Source organism: Petromyzon marinus, chromosome 15 (genome assembly GCF_048934315.1).
Source record: "Petromyzon marinus isolate PM22_M1 ecotype Great Lakes invasive population chromosome 15, UKy_Petmar_22M1.pri1.0, whole genome shotgun sequence".
NCBI classification, from domain to species: Eukaryota; Metazoa; Chordata; class Hyperoartia; order Petromyzontiformes; family Petromyzontidae; genus Petromyzon; species Petromyzon marinus.
In genome coordinates, this window is record NC_133681.1 from 13571626 (window position 1) to 13588246 (window position 16621).

At 49.0% G+C, this 16621-nt stretch overlaps 1 protein-coding gene across 15 annotated transcripts in view; it reads right to left on the reverse strand.

The window, feature by feature from the left end:
* LOC116942691 (protein phosphatase EYA1-like) overlaps positions 1-16621 on the reverse strand; it is a 153949-nt gene that overhangs the window by 87797 nt on the left and 49531 nt on the right. Inside the window, exon 1 of one of the 15 annotated variants that reach the window (XM_076067302.1) lies at positions 1105-1363. The exons of 13 other annotated variants lie outside the window; for them this stretch is intronic. The gene's annotated coding sequence lies outside the window, so the exon portion shown is untranslated. Of the gene's footprint in view, positions 1-1104; positions 1364-16621 lie in introns of those variants that run through there. One more of the 15 variants, XM_076067307.1, reaches the window with a different exon arrangement.

A 16621-nucleotide genomic window follows, 5' to 3' on the forward strand; every position in this document is an offset into this window, starting at 1 on the left:
ACTTGCCAATACCCCGTACATCTGCACTGGAATGAAAAATAAAACTGGCATTTTGTTCCTTTCGACGCTTGTTGCATGCACGAGCTCTTCCTACACACTCGTGACAGAGCAGTATGCGGCAACGTCTTGAAAACAAAACAAAAAATGTAAGCGTAAAAGCGGCTTTAAGAGTACAAAACTCAATTTCGGAGGCCATGCGGACACAATAAACGCAGTGCACATTAACCGAGCGTAACTTTAACCTTTCCTTAATAAATAAAACTTGTCAGCAAATAAAAGGGCTCTGTATGAATGTATAAATATGTTCTGACCAAATCGTATCAGCCGAGCTTGCAGCTCGCATTTGGGAAATGAAAAACACGTGCAGGGAGAACTCGGTGTGCGGGACAAATCAAGCGCTGGGGACACATCTTGTGATGCGTGGTATTATTCACCGTGAGATTAGACTGTTAAATGAAGTTAAGAGATACGAAAAATCGTCGTCACTTATGGTGAATGTTGATATTTGTTTAGTATTATTTACATCAGGTTGATAGAAAAATGTTCGCACAGCATATTGACATTCAAATGCATACAAAACGTAAAAAATACAAGCATGTAAAACACTGATAAGCACACGTAAGTATCAGCATTGCATCTGTGTAAAAACAATTGAGATTTACACATTTCCATCACGATGTTAATTCACCGTATTCTCTCAGTGTCCCAGAGATTTCAGAATTGGACATTCTTTGCAAGCAAAATAAAAAAAAAACTTTCATAATAGAAAATGCTGAAAATAACCAGAAATAAAGAGTGCATGATTCTCAAATTTTTAAATCAATACGCAACGCAGAAAGGAAAAAAAAATTTGAAGCCAAACAATTTAAAAACCCCCAACGCATTTCACCGGTCGCTGACGGCACCCCACGCAGCCTGGCGCGTGGGCTCCCGCCTGGGCCGAAAAAACTGGGGGCTGACCGACGCGTCTAACTAAGCCATAATCACGCAACGAGCGCCATCTCGGATACGGTGACCCCGGGCTCGCAAAGAGCGGAGTTCATAAACAGACGAGCGGGCAAACCCCCTTCCGCTTTTCAAAGTCGGGCGAAAATCTCGCCTTACCTCGAGCGGCTGAGACGCAACGGCGGCAGCGGCGGCGGCGGTGGTGGTGGTGGTGGTGGTGGCGGCTGCGGCTGCGTTGGGTGCACGCGCGATCGGCGTGGCTATCCTATAGCCTCCGGTGCCGCGAGCAACATTAACACCCCGCGAGCCAGCGTGGCGAGCAGCTGAGCTAACCGCTCGGCGCGTAACCCAAGCCCGCCCGGAGGAGCCCTCTTGTTCCCTGCGGCCGGGCCAACAGGGAAGGGCGGGGAGGGTGGTGGTGGTGGTGGTTGTGGTGGGGGTGGGGGGCCGTTGGTGGTGGTGGTGGTGGTGGGGGGGGGGGGGGAGGACGTTCGCTGCTGCTGCTGCTGCTGCCGCTGCTAAGGCCGCCTCAAATATCAGGGCACCTATAATTTCACCGTCACGCGCACTCTGCGGCCCACGCCGCGGGAAGCCCCACCATATATAGGGAGTGGTTTGAGGGGACCGTGCGCAGTGACGTTCTCGTCGAGGAAGGTGGGGGGGGGGGTGGTGAGAGAACGCGCCCGCCTTCCCGCGCCGGTGAATGTTTTTTCGTGCACCGGTGATTCACGCCACCAGCGGCACGGGCGCAGCGCGCACAAACCCTCCGCGAGCGAGGCCACCGCGAGCCGGAGCCACGCCGCCGCCACGGTGTACGCGCGGCGCGCAACGCGCGTACACCGTGGCGTCGATCGACGACCAACGGGTCACGGGCGTTGGAGCAAGGAGTGCGCGCTGCGGTGTGCTTGTGTGTATTACGGTGAATGTCAAAAAGCACTGTGTCTGTGTGTGTGTGCGTGTGCGCGCGCTCTCTCATATGTATAAGGAGAGCGGTGGGTATAGCAGTGGTTGGCGCGCTCACGGCCAACCCCACTGACGATTATGTGAACCCGTCATGGGCCTCCCCTAGGTCGACTCGTCCTCAAATGAGTACCTGGTGCGGTGTGCAGTAAACATCGCCACCGGGGGAGACAAAGGCGGCCGAGCGTGGTGTTGGCCACCCACCCCCTCGTGTGCCGTGCCGGCCTTCATCGGTGCTACTCGCTAACAGCACTTGCCCCTGCAGTCTGTTTAGGCTACATGGGGGGATTTTTATCTTATGGTGATAGCTTAAGAATTAGCATGCTGCGCTACGAACTCTGCAACCCGAGTTCGATTCCGGCTCACAGCCGATAACACCGTTGACGATTATGTGAACAGGTCCTGGGTCTCCCCTAGATCAACGCAGCCTTAAATGAGCACCTGGTGCGGTGTGTGAACATCAGCACTGGGGAGACAAAGGAGGCTGAGCATGGTCCTGGCTACCACCCCCTCTCATGCGCAGTGCCAGCCTTCATTGGTGCTCACTAACAGCACAGTCTGTTCGTGCTATACGGGGGGATCTTTGTCTTATACATATATCTTTTGCCAGCGGGCTAGGACGAGACACAAAATAGCACATGGGTTAAATTAAGCGCTTATTCTGTAAGAATAAAAAAGGGCCATAAAGGTGTCGTGTCTACTGGATTAGAAATCAGGTGACAAGACGATGGGCCTAGGAATCCGCATTCACATATTTACGATCAGCTGTCATGCAAGAAGCGCCACGCATCGCTTAATTCCTTGTGTACACACACACCTTCCTTGCTGAGCTAGAGTTGTTTTCTTTATTAATATATATACGCTACACGTATTTAGTTTGCATCGCTAAACGAAATATTGACAAGCAGCGTGGCGTGCGCGTCGGATAAATTGATGTTTATTAATTGCCACCTCAAATTCACGACAGTTTTATTATTCTTCATGCAAACCAGCAACCTGCCACCACCCCCCCCCCCCCCATAATAAATAGAAGCAGATCGGTTAAAACAAAAGGGGGTAAAAAGCTGCCCGTGGAACCCCCCCCCCCCCTCCTCCAACCACCCTCTTTGAAGAGGCGCTTTTGAAGCAAAATTAACATTTTACCCGTGTCACGGTGCCGGGGCCGGACAAAGCCGGCAGGAAGAGGGCACCGCACGCTTGAGGCGAGCCTGGACTGCAGGCTATTGTGGCACGGCCAGAAACCCGATCCACGCCGCTCTCGCCCGCCCGCTTTCCCAGCACCGCCGCTGCCGCCACGGCTCTCGCGGCCTTTGTGACATTCTGCTGCAGGGAAACCAGCGCCGTCTCTGCCCCCCCCCACACACACACTCCCAACAATCCTCTCTGCTCCATCCGTCCAGTCCCGGCCGTACTATTACGATTTAAAACTATTTTTTTTCATTTCACCAGGTTAAGGCCACACCGAGCGATTTAGCTTCTTTTTCAGTAAGCGACCCGGCCCACAAATGATAGCGCAGCGAAAACGGCTCATCCTGTGGATATTCATAGCAGCCAAATACTCAAAAGAGTATGTTTCTAAATGTGGAGGGGGAAAAAAAAACAAGAGGAGCCCGTACGTAGCCAGAAAGCCACGTGCGCGAGCAAACGAAAAAGCGAGAGCACGAGTGAGCTAACGAGCGAGCGGTCAGCAAACTTTTTGTCTGTCGCCGAATGCGCATGAGGTTTACGCGGCCTCCCAACGCACTTTTATGCATTCATGAGATCGGATGACAAACACGGCCTTGACTTCATTCACAGACAGGCTTTCTTGGCCAACTCGCGAACGGCCTGTTTCGTGGAGGTAAAAATGCATTTAAATTCATTACAAACACGCTCATAAGGTTTCGGCTCAAAGGCTGTAATGAAATCGGCGAGTTTGCTGAAAGCTCGATATTTTTTATCTTAAAGTGTTACTGAAATGGCAACATTTTGGATAAGAGTTAAAAAAAATTCTACCCATATGCTTGATAAAAATCGGTGCAAGTTATCACGATTATCGTCAATTTGAGTAACTTGATATGCTTTTTTTCCCTCTTTGGAAAATTGTTTTACAGTATGTACTGGCGTTATTAGTCCTATACAGACGTTATAGTCTTGTCAAATTACACACAGCTAAAACCCCATGTCCCACCACCATTTCTACCCTGGTTCACAAGCCAAATGTAACATTAGTATTTTCAATAGCACATTCATAAAAAAAAAGTTTTAAAAACCTATAAATACAATAAACGTACAAGTAAAAAGAAGCATGGCATTTTAAAGACGTACAAAACCTGAATGCTGACCACATCACTCGGTATCAACAAAAGTGTGAATGAGAAAGCGCCGCTGGCCAACACTTGCTCCTCGGTTCAACCACACAAGATGATGATGATGATGGGCGGCTTTCGCGGCGTGCCTTTTGTCTGCCCCGACGCACAAAGACACCGCCACAGCGAGCCAACCGTTTCAAGCCAAGCCACCGTGAACAACGTGCACTCCCCGTGAGCGCAGCTTCCAGACCATCGCCACAACCTTCAAGACCTGGAACACGTGAGCCGTCTGGAGCTGGTCTGAAATGCATTGACTAGGATCCACTGGGAGCAGTGGGTGGTTGGGGAGGGGGGGGGCTGATTTAATTACGCCCAGAATAAATTAAACTAACACTTGGTTCTGTGTGTAAAATGAGCTTTATTTGCCCATGAGGCTGCAGTACGTTGTTATTATTGACTGCTGTCCTTATCCACAGTACTGTATTGTATTCAAACTATCCCAGGCAAGATTACAGTATGTAACTTAACTCACCTGACTATTTTTAATTTTACCAGGTAAGGCCGACTGAGCTTTATAGCTCTTTTTCTGTAAGCCACCTGGCCACAAATGATAGCCCCATGATGGGCCTTATTACGTGAAAATGTATAGCAGCTAAATAGTGTAAACATGTAGGGAAAAACCGGAGGACCCGGAAAAAAATCCACACTATCACGGGGAGAACATGCAAACTCCAAATATACAGCAGTTATCCAGGTCGGGAATGAACCCACGACCTTCTGTATACCAGGCGAGGTAGTTAAAATCTCGCCACCGCAGCGAATGTGCTTTGGCTGTGCCATGTTTGCGCCAAGGGCAACATCACAAAGTGACCGTAAATGAATTGGCGCAGTGGTGACGGCGGCGTGCGGAGACAACCCTGAACTTTCTCTCGCTCCGCACGATGCATCGCAACTGCCTACAAAACAAGCTCACCAGTGCGGGACGTACAACACCAAAGCAACACGCAATACGGGAGCCTCAAATGGCACCACGACGCAAGGCTTTGCCACCTCTTCATTCTTTCAACCTGCGCTGCCGTCAGAGATCGCGTGACATTTTAATTTCCCACAGTGTTCCACTGTGCGCCAGTGCCACAGCTCAATTGCCAAAATAGCTCGCAACGAAACGGTACAATCGATGTCTGCACCAATGCAATTACAATTTCCCAGATGCACCTCCAATTAGCACGGTTGGCAAAATACGGTGCGAAAGAAGTCCAACATGCATCCGTATAACTTTCACAGATCTCCTTTTGCTAAAGCGACATGAAATGTGAACGGGTTGTCACCTGATTAAATAAAGGACGTTACTCAATCCGAATAAAGACACCTCGATTATGAAGGCAAAATACAATAAAAACTAGGTGGCAATGGGGGAAAAAAACTACGATATGGTTTACAAATAATTATAATCAAATTTATGGGAATTGTTTACAATAATGTTTCAATACCAAACTCTACATAAACAGACACACGTACAGATAAACATTGCAGTCTTTTCATTGCCACCGATTCCATCAGTGCGAGCACAGTTGCTATGGCAGGGTTTACACGGCCACCGCTAAGGCTCGCTCGCCCTCAAACACCGGCTCGGGTTTCACTTACTGGGAGGGAGGAAGAGAGAGAGAGAGACAGAAAAAAACAGTCTGCAGGATTCGCAGTGCACAAGAAGAATGTTTAGTTTAAACCCAAAAGCAGAAAGTGTCAACAATGCACATCCTTTGAAGAGAGGAATGGCTACTGGATGGATGGAGCAGCGCGTCAAAGTCGGTACCGGGGAGCGAGAGAATTGAAACCTTAGGAGGCGGCGTGTCCGTTTAGCCAGATGAGACGCAGATCTGGCAACGCGGGTTGCTTTGCTTCCAGCGGCACTGGAAGGGTGCCCCCCCCCCCCCTCTTAAGGGGAGACGAATCGCACTGCCGTGGACTGCGGCGCGCGCTCGGGGGACGCGGAGGCAAAACCTCGACGGGGCCGGCTGTCGAGCCGGGAGGCGACGCGACGGGGAAACCCGTGGGGGAAACGCGCGGTGAGAGCGAGGAGGAGGGGGGAGGCAGTGACAATCGCGCGAACGGGAGGCGATGAATCCGCGACGCGACGAATCCGCGACGCGACTTTTGATTGCCGCGAGCGTGCATAACGACATCGATGTCCTCGGTATTAATAAGCGTCGCTAGCTTGAATATAATAGTGTATACAGTACGGATGTATATATATAGAATACAACGAGATATATATGTATATAATATTTAGCTGCATCTTTTATACACGGATTTAAAGGGCAATTAAAAAGTTATTTTGTATTAAATTTAATTCGATGTGAAAGTGAAAATCCATCAATGAACGCTGTATAAATCAATGAATGAACGGACGTGTATACAATTTCATGGAATTTCACACAATGTGCCCTATTAAAACCTTGTGAGTTATGGGGTGCATGACGATACGTAGGAATTGGCACATCCTCATTGAGCCAAATCAAAGCACTCCAACGAGATGGAGGTTCAGTACTGGATGAGTCTTTCCTTGAATTATCATGGGGTATGGTTCTTCATTTTAGATGTAGTTTTATGGGAAAATTTATTTCAAAATATAAATTTGGTTGACTTGTATCAACGAACTAACAAGCTATTTAAGCTTTAATGTGTGTATAGATGTTAAAACAATGTTGCCATTTTATATTAAATTTATGAATATGCATGTTTGCACATTACTACAAATATTAAAAAAATAATAAATTTACAACACGTTGTCGTCACACTGGTGGCATGAACGCTTCCCCACACCATGTTAGTCATGGGTGTGTGTGTCTGTGTGTTGACCACACTTCAGCACGCCGGTGGGCGCACGTTAGTGAAAGGGGCCAATGGGACCGGCCAGTTCAGATATTACTCGCCACTGACGTTCACCTTGATCGGAAATCACACTCAGCTCACGAGGTTCATGCCACAAATCAATGCAACGCTTACCAACTGTGCTACAGTGACAAAATGAGACCTTTTTGGCAGGATCAAAGTATGAAAAAATAAGAATAGGTTTAACCCTTTCTAGGCCCTAAAGAAAGCCGTCTCTGGTGTAGGCCAATCAAAGACAATGCATATATTATCAGGGCATGTTTGTTTCCATGTTCACAACAAGTACGTGTGGTTAATGCAAACTTGCTTCCTTCCAAAGCTGTCTAATTTGGTGTTTGAACATCTTAACACCTTTTTTGATTGCCAACAAGGGGTAAAACCTATTCTTATTTTTTCATACTGTGCTAGAGTTGTCAAACGTTAGGAGGACGGAATCCCCCCACCTTGTACTCTTGGCAATTACAGCGATGAGGCTGCGGTGAACGGAATGACGGCAGTCCGGCACTCTGTGCTGTGCACGGGCGCATTCGTTTCATCGCATTCTCCAAAATAAATCGAAATTCCTAATGCTCACCTGGCTCCTCCGTACGCGTACATTTGAGCGGAAACCAAGAGGGGGCTATTGACGGGCATGTCAGCGTTGAATTTATGCGGGCACACATTCTGATGCGCTGGACAATTTCCAGCCAGGGGCTGTTTTCAAATATGCTTTTCACATGCTGACACGGAGTATCAAGTGAACACGAGCCAAACAAATGAAACATATGTGCGGCAACGTGAAAAAAACAATCACGCGAGCGCTCGTACCCCTGCACAGGTGCGTACGCAAAACACGGGACATCTTCCGTTGTAAGTCTTCAACAGACTCGCGAAGCGAGCGCTATTAAGGTTGGCACAGCGCACAACGGGGGGCGGTGTGGCCAACCGCACGCTTGGCCAACCTTGGTCGTCTCAACACGTGCCGATGTTAACACACCGTACCAGATACTCACTTAAGGCCTAGTTGACCTAGAGGAGGGGGGAGAACCGGGGACCAGTTCGGACATATTCGCGCCGCCGATGTGAGCCATGGCCAGGAATTGCACGTGGAACGCCAGGTTCATAGCGTATACCACCCCCCCCCCGCTTCCCCACACACACAATGAGCTACCGCTCCCCGTGCACGTACACACGCATCACAGCGGTCCCACGAACAAACCACTCCCCGTTAACTCCTCTCGTCCACACGGAATCAGCAGAGCCCGGGGGTATTTATAGACGTCAGATGATTTCTGGAAACTGCCTTGTCAACAACTTTTTTCTGACCTAATAAACAACAAACACGCGCGCTCGCAACTGTCCGCTTCTGTCAAAGCCGCATCGCGCGCGCACGCGGTCCCTGCCTTGCTCCGCCAGCCGTTCCACGAATAGAGGGCGGCGCGCAGTGGGGGGGCGTCTGGGGCGAGGCCCAGCGAGTGGTGGCAAAAAAATCGGCCGCTCAGAAGCCTCGCAGCGACTCCCCCCCCCCCCGTCACACCTCGCGCAGAAAGAGGGGAACGTAGACTTCAGAGTCCAACTGTTGTGAGCGTGCGCACGTGCCCACACCTCGTTCTCTTGTGCTGCCCCCATCGTCTGGAACTACCTTCCCCTGAGACGTGTGTTTTGTAAGTTGAACTTCTTTCGCACCGTGCGTCGCCAACCGCGCACAATCGGAGGTGCGGGGGGAAGGACAACAAACTAGACACAAAACGCAGTTCTAAAGTTTTCAACATCCCTGATATCCAGTCCTTGCCCCTGCTTAGGTCCAGGCTCTCAAGGCCTTTCTTTTCTACCGAATCTTTCCCGTTATTAAATATAAGTCAATGTATCGCCTCTCCCCAGCATACTCATGTCCCGATGCTTCGTAACAGCGACTCGAGATGCAGCAGCAATTAAGTGTTAGATGGATAAAAATGGCATTTGTGTTAATTCTCAATCTCACGATGCGTATGAATCGCACAGGTTACAATGCATCTTTCTCGATGAATGGTGTATGCAATGGTTCACTTCGCCCCAGCAGCTCACCGACGACTGGAGGTGAAAGTATTCACGCCAATGTTTAGACCAACTGCCTCTCTATAAAATAAATATGCCCACCGATTCTGTACAGCCTCTCCAGATTTAGACCTTGTGTAAATCCAAATTACATTGCATTGTTAGGCGCCCTCTCTTACGCAGATTCATATTTCCCTATCTGCCGTGGCCTTTCCTAGAGATGTGAGACGTCTCTAAATCCAGTGTTGGGGAGGTCTATTGCACCGTGGTGCCAATGTCAAATGGGAGGAAACACTATCGCTAAGACGGCGTATCACTTGCATGACGTCCGATGTTGATATTGGATGCAATTTCGCACAATTTTGAGTAATGCGTACGACAGGTAGTGCCGTGAATGGCTTTATTGGTGTTCGCCATCACTCAGACGAAGAAGGGGCTCACGATAAATAAATGAAGCGCTCTGCCCAAATGTAACTTGCTAAAATCCTTCTGCTCTCTACAGTGGTTTGGCCACTTTGAGAAGTAAAACAGATCAGCTTCTGCAATAAGTATATTTCGAGTTCCACTTCAAGCCAAGATGCACTCGGCTTAAGTAACTGCCGAACGAAGTCCTCGGCGGCGGCAGCGGCGCTGCCATGAATCACTGATCAAAGATATCGGCTTCGCACCCCAGATCAAGTAACAATCAAGAGCTCCACAGTTCATTCCGTTTGTTTAAACAGTCTCAGCCTGAGCGACACTTAACAGTAATGGACCAAAGGAGCTCTCTCTCTCTCTAGTTCAACTTGAGCACTGCGCGTGCTTGCTCGCATGTTTGGTTCACTTCCCCCACTCCCCCCCGCCCCTCTCATTCATTCCAAGTTCACCATCCTGCGGAGGAGATCGGCTCGCGATCCCGGGCCGTGATGAAGCGCACGCCCCACCTGTCCCACGCTCCTGCACCAATCTGTCATCTTGTGCTGCCTCTCTCACGGCAAGGCCTCTAATCGGGAATGCCCGCCAACACCCCCCACACCCCCCACCAACTACTCCTCGCCCTCCCCAAGAAGCGTGCGATCACGCGGTGTGTCCACGCAGACCCCCATCGTTCCTAATTACGGCCTTCCCAGTGCCAAGGTATTATTAGCGTTGACGGAGCGTTACGGTGACACTTGCGCGGTGCTTTTCTCCCTTGTCCCCACCTCGCCCTATAGAACGGAGAAAAAAAAAACAAACCCCCTTGAACCGCACGCCGAGGCTCCCGAGTCCACCACACGCTGGCCGGCCATCAGGAGGGCCACAGCGCAGCCCGTGGCGATGATTTACCTGTCTGCTGCCTGGCGGCGGACATCTGGTTAAGTCGTCGCGGGGCTGCGTTAATATACTGCGAGGGGTTCGGATTAAAGTTTTGTTGTAGAATTCAAAGCACGTGCGCCGACTGGAGGGGCGGGTCGAACGACGCAGGGGTCCATGACTCAGGATTCCTCCGTCTCGGGGCAGCCGAGTTGGGGGTCCGAGTTCAACCCCCCCCCCTCGAAGGGGTCGGCGACTCTAGCTTCGTGTCCAGCATCCACACTTTGACCTCTCGGACACACCAGCGGTGGTGCTAGCCCAATGGGGGGGGGGGGGGAGCGCCCCCTTTAAAATGTATAAAATAATAGCAGGATGACAGAAGAGATACTGTATTGCCAGGAGATTTAGATGTAAATGATAGAAGAGAAATGTAGACAAAAATAAAGATGTGGTCAGATGACAGGAGAGAGATGTGGGCAAGATAGGGAAGAGAGATTCGGTCGGCTGTCTATCTTAAATTGGCTTGATGTGTTTTTAATTTTAGGATTCGAAATTTAAATGGTATTTTACGCACACCCAGATTTTTTGTTTTCTTCACAAACCCAGGGGGGGCCCTCGAGCCTCGTGGGGCTCCGAGCCGTCACTCGGTTTTGCTTTACGGACCACAGAGCGCCTCACTAAACGCGAGCGGACGCCGAGACAGACACGTACAGTAAAAGCCGATATAGCCCGGCGTCTCTACGCGGCTGCCAAGTTGCCAAAGCAAGTCCCTCCAGCCCCCCCCCCAATGCTTTCAACTTTTTTTAAGCTTTAGTAAAAATGTTAACTCCGTATTAATGTCAACCGTTGAACACATCGGAGGGTAGGGGGAGGTGGAATAAAAACTCAAGGGGGTTCTCCTCAAGGAGATTTGTTGCAACGAGAAGGGGGGGGGGGGGAAAGAGGTGTCACGACAGTGGCTGTTTGTTTCTACATCGCTAAAACTTGATAACTGTTCATCTCAAGTTGCAATTGCCGCTATCGCGCGCGCCGCTGGGCGCACTTTAATCTCAAAAAGTCGTCTATTAGCGTGGGTGCGCTCGGAAAACACTTGGTACACACTTGTTCATTTGCTTTCCTCATCGATTTTCGCCGAGGTAAAGATCACTTAGGTAATTTAGCTCCGTGTCACAACTTAACATGTTTATACCTAAAACCCCTAACTTGTCATTAAAAACACCAGCAAGAGTTATTTTTTTTAGATTATTTAATTTTCAAAATGTTAGTGGGGGGGGGGGGGGGGTACGTGCAGTGGTGTAAGAAGAGAAAAAAATGAGCAGAAAAAACTCTTGGAAAACCCCCATGACTAATTTTACAAGATAGTGTTTCACATATGCTGTTCAATTTAGTGGAGTCAAACGAAAAAAATAAACCTTGGGAGAAAACTACCCATGAATTCCATAATTTTCTTAATGCTTTGTTCATCATAAAATCACTTCATATAGTGCAAATACGCATCACGTTTAATACCCAAGGTTCCATATCGTATCCACAACAAATCCAACAACTTGTTGATATATTACGTATATACATTTACGTATAAATACCCCAAGCATTTTTTTTTAGACAAATCTCTGCAAGGGGCCACCAAGCCAATACTTTTCATTGTTCAACCTATTTTGGGGCTCGATTGAAGTGGCACACAACTTAACAAAAAAAAGAGCACACACATGCACAGAGACTATACCCTGCTTGGGAGTCAGAACAAGAATCAAACAAGCAAATTCTGCTTTAGTTTTGTAAAGACATTTGATCATCAGCCACAAACGTTACACATGTGTAACGGCAATTTCCAGCATCCCGTCTTGGGGCAGGAGGATCGGATGGCCCTGGTAAACCACAGCCTGTGTGTGTGTGCACCACACACAAATTTAACTTTTGGTCAGATCAGCAGGTGTAGGGCCTGGGTCGCATGACTACAGTTAATTCATTCACTGCTCCTTCATTTGTGACGCATCTCACACTTGGAACGATTCTTCAGTTTAAAGAATGAATGTCTGGCCTCTCTCAGTCGGTCTTGCCGTGGTAAACTCGAGACATTGCGGAGATAATTTGATGGCATCGAATTAATTTATTGTGTGTTAATGTTTTCACCTCTGTTGATCGTCTTTATTTGCGTACAATTTTTAAGGTTTATATGTATCTTATACTCCATACTATAGGTGTTTTGGGTTAGAGCGCATAAATATAAATGTGTCGTTAAACCCGCCACCACCCGACATAGCCAATTAGTAAGGTTTCTCACGGAAACAGAACATTCAAATTAAGTTTGAACATGCCAATTCGTTACTAGCACACCGGTGTGTTGGAGAGAAAATCCACAACATTTAAAATATATCATACTGTACTTGATTTTCCTGTTCTCCAAATGTTTCCTATTCTTCTTTTAGCCTTGTATCTTCTTTAGTCTCCATTCAAAGATACTTGTGGTCTCCACGATTGAAAATAAACGCAAGAGAATGATTCAAGCAGTCCTCAGGAAATTTTGGTGCATCCTCTTCCAGACGTTGCGTCGCCGGTACAATTATGCTCATTCTCTCCTCAGTATCATTTAGCGGGGGAAATATTCACCCCCCAGCCCCCAACAATTCAAGAAGGTGCCACAATTCAGGGTCATCATTCGATTCAACAACCGATTGTTTTTAACATTGCGGTGAATAGTAGCGCTTCCAGTGGCTTACAGTGATAATGTGAACCCATTTCACGCGACTTTTACACATCGAAAAATAATCGATCTTGTCAAAAGCAATTCAAGACGTGTGTCAAGAGCTTAAGAACCGTCACTAATCGAAGAGTCTGCATCGTTTCACCCCAGGCCATCCTTGCGAATAAGACTGTCCTGGCCTAATGAGTTCTCACCTGGAAAAGTAACCTAATCTGATCATCACCAAGTTTATAAAACGCACTGGTGCCCAAATTGCATTTTATTTTTTTAAAAGACCCGCACATGATTCCATAAAAGATAAGAGGCAATCGGGAAAACCTGTTCTTCCGGGTGACGAACGAGTTAGACCATTTTTTTTATGAACGCAGCCATCAACAAACCTGTGACAAGGACACGAGCAATCCTGATCTCCAACAAAGCAACGCCCGACTGTGGTGTGGCAAAGCTGGGGGAGGGGGGGGTGGCGGTGGTGGCGGCCGCCTGCGTCGTCACGTAAAGGACATCACGGAACCAGCCAGGAGCGAGCCTGTTCCGTGATGTCGACGCCGCCGCTGCCGCCGCCGCCGCCGCCTAAAAACGTGGCCGACCCAACAACAGCCGCCTCCCAACGCGGCATGAGCGGAAAGCACCCGGGGCAAATGTCTAGCGGGCGGTGATTTGAAGGCGCGGCCGAGAAGAAATTCGACCGCCCCGCGTGCGTTCACGGAGGAGAGTCGACGCGCGATGTGTGGTGGTGATGGTGGGGGGGGGTTAGTTTGATGTGCGGATTTGCACCCTTGTTTAGCGGCGCGCCGTGCACGATGACGGCCGTGCTCGTTGCGATAATAACGATGTAGTGTTTGAAGATCATGGTCCTTGATGATCGGTGGTTCTTAAACCCTGGGGGTGCAGGCAGCCCCCTATGGTGTGCGAGATGCCCTTTTCGAGAACCACAGGGGGGGTGGCAGGATGCAAGTAAAGGTTAAGAACCACCACTTCTGATGATGATGATAGAAACCACGTTAATGCCGCTAATTGCAATTACTGGCGAAACGTCGTGCCAAGATTGTAAATGTTGTGGCTTGGCTCTCCAACAACCCGGTGTGCTGTACTTGTAACGAATTGGCATGTTCTGTTTACGTGACAAACCTTACTAATTGGCTGTTCCGGGTGGTGGCGGGTTTAACGACACAGACTACCCTGTCCCGCTATTGATGACTATATAATTCTACATCGAAAGTTATATACTGTATATATAAATATACATAGCGACTGAAACACATAGTGGGTTCCTGCAGACAGTCCACCCTTGATACTGGCTGAGTTTTGGACATGAATGTTCAACAATAAGAAATATCCAGGTGCCTTATCCGGGCCCTACGAGCCTCGAGATATAAGGGAGCATTGGGCAGTGGCAATGAATCTCACGAATTCTTCTCGGCCTTTGGAAAATAACACCGAGCCCTAAAAATCCTGCAGGTGCTTTAATATGGCTCCACGAACATTGTATATGTACGTTGAACTTCTTTGGCACTGTACATTGCCAACCATGCCTAATCGGAGGTGCGCATCATCCGGAGCATTGGGTGATACAAATTAAGCCTTAGAGTCTTAAGTGTGCATTAAATCTAACTATACGACCCTTGGGCAATTACAATAAACCATATATATATTCTGAAAAGGCTTCTGTCTGGCGCTTTGTGCACGACTGGAGGCCGTCATTTTTTGCGGATTTGCGTGCGGCGACCGCTCACATCGCCGTGCCGGCGCCTGTGCAGAAATCCCAGTTGTGAAACTTAGAACGCAAAGTCGCGCCGCCTCAAAACACGACATCTGGCCGACGTTGTCAGGTGAGAGCCGCGACCGGGCAATCGCATCGCCAGCATCCCTAGCGTGCCGACGACGGCAAATCTATCGGTACGGACACAGGTGCCGATGTGCAGTTCGGCGGGCGCGGGTAGCCTGACGGAGAAACGTGTGACCCGAGCAAATGCGGCTCGGCGAGTTCGCAAGGTTGCCAAGGATGCAGGCGAGGGAGACGTCAACGAAGCAAATGGGCACGGTCGGTCGGTCGCGTGCAGTGGGCTTTAAAAAATATAATTAAAAAAAGGTCCCACATCGACCCGGATGAGGAGGTGCGAGAAGAGGGCTGCGGAGAGAAGACATCGTGCACGGAACGCGGTATTGTGAAATACGCTGCTATACACAGGTACATAAAACCCCAAGCCACCGTAACTTTTCAACCGAGCGGACAGCATTTATAAGTTTTAAACTGAAAAAGAGCTCAACAGGATTACTGGCTCGTGGCTTTATTCAATTTGAAGATCTACGACTATTCACTTTTGAGATGGCCATTTTTAGTCGGCAGGACCCGTACATTCTTTTGGAGCATTAAGAAAATATGGGCACGAGAAAAAAAGTGTAGACAGATGACAGAGTTGTATCATTTTTCAGCAGTCTTTCATGTGGAAGTGTACCTTACAGAAAAAAAAAAGCTGAACATTCATTTTCATTAACGTATTGAGGGTATCTTATATATTTAATCCTGCATCCCCCCCACCGCCTCATTTCAAATGCTATAATTGTCTTAGCACTAAATCACATTTTTCTGTAGAAATAAATGTAACATTAATGACAAAGTATCTGTGCTCTTCTTCGAATAAAAAAACAAATGGGGGCTTCACAAAACACACCCCCTTCACCGACACCAAAAGGAGGAAAAAAAATGAAACCATCTTGCTATTCAGTTTTTTTGCCGCTTTAATTACCACAGAAACAGCACTGGCATTATCGTAATGAAAATCCCATTCAAGCTCAGGAAGGCAAAAAAAAAGCAGAAGGCGCTGTCCCAACAGATGGTGAAGGGGGGGGGGGCGCAGAGCGCAACACACATGAGCAGTCTGGAATAATGCGGCAGTCTCCCCCGAAAGCCGCAGAAGCCGCGCTCGATCGGCCCACCGTGCCTGGGAGCCTGGCCCACCTGAGCCGCTGTCACAGCCGTGCAACGGAGCTCCGCTGCCCCCAACGAGACCACCTACCCAGCACCCCCTTGCCCCGCCTCCCCCCCGGCCACCCCCCCCCCCCCCCCCCAGAAAACAAATCCCAACTCCCACTGATAGCAACCTCCCAGCCAACCTTCCAGCAGTCAAACTTAACCTCCCCAGCCTTGCCGCACCACCACCCCCCCCCCCCAAGCTCACCACAACTCCGGAGGATATTTTTTTTTAAACCCCATGGAGTGCATTCATGACTTGGGAGAGAAAGAACGGGACAACTGTTGTATATCCTCGGCTGTCCATCACGGCTGCGTAATCTCGAGATGATTATCAGCCACTGCATCGTTTCCTCTAGCGAGTGCCTATTCGGACAAGAATGGGCCTTATCATTCTGTGGATTTCACTGACAGACTTGGAAAGATGGAGGGGGATGGAGAGGGGGGGGCAAGCAGTTGGTGGTGAAATGAGGTTGGGAGAGTTTCGCACTGCAAGCAAGTGGTAGAGAGAAGAACTGCTGCAGCCTATTCTGCATTTGACGACCGATCCAGGCGGTCATGAGCATATTCGGT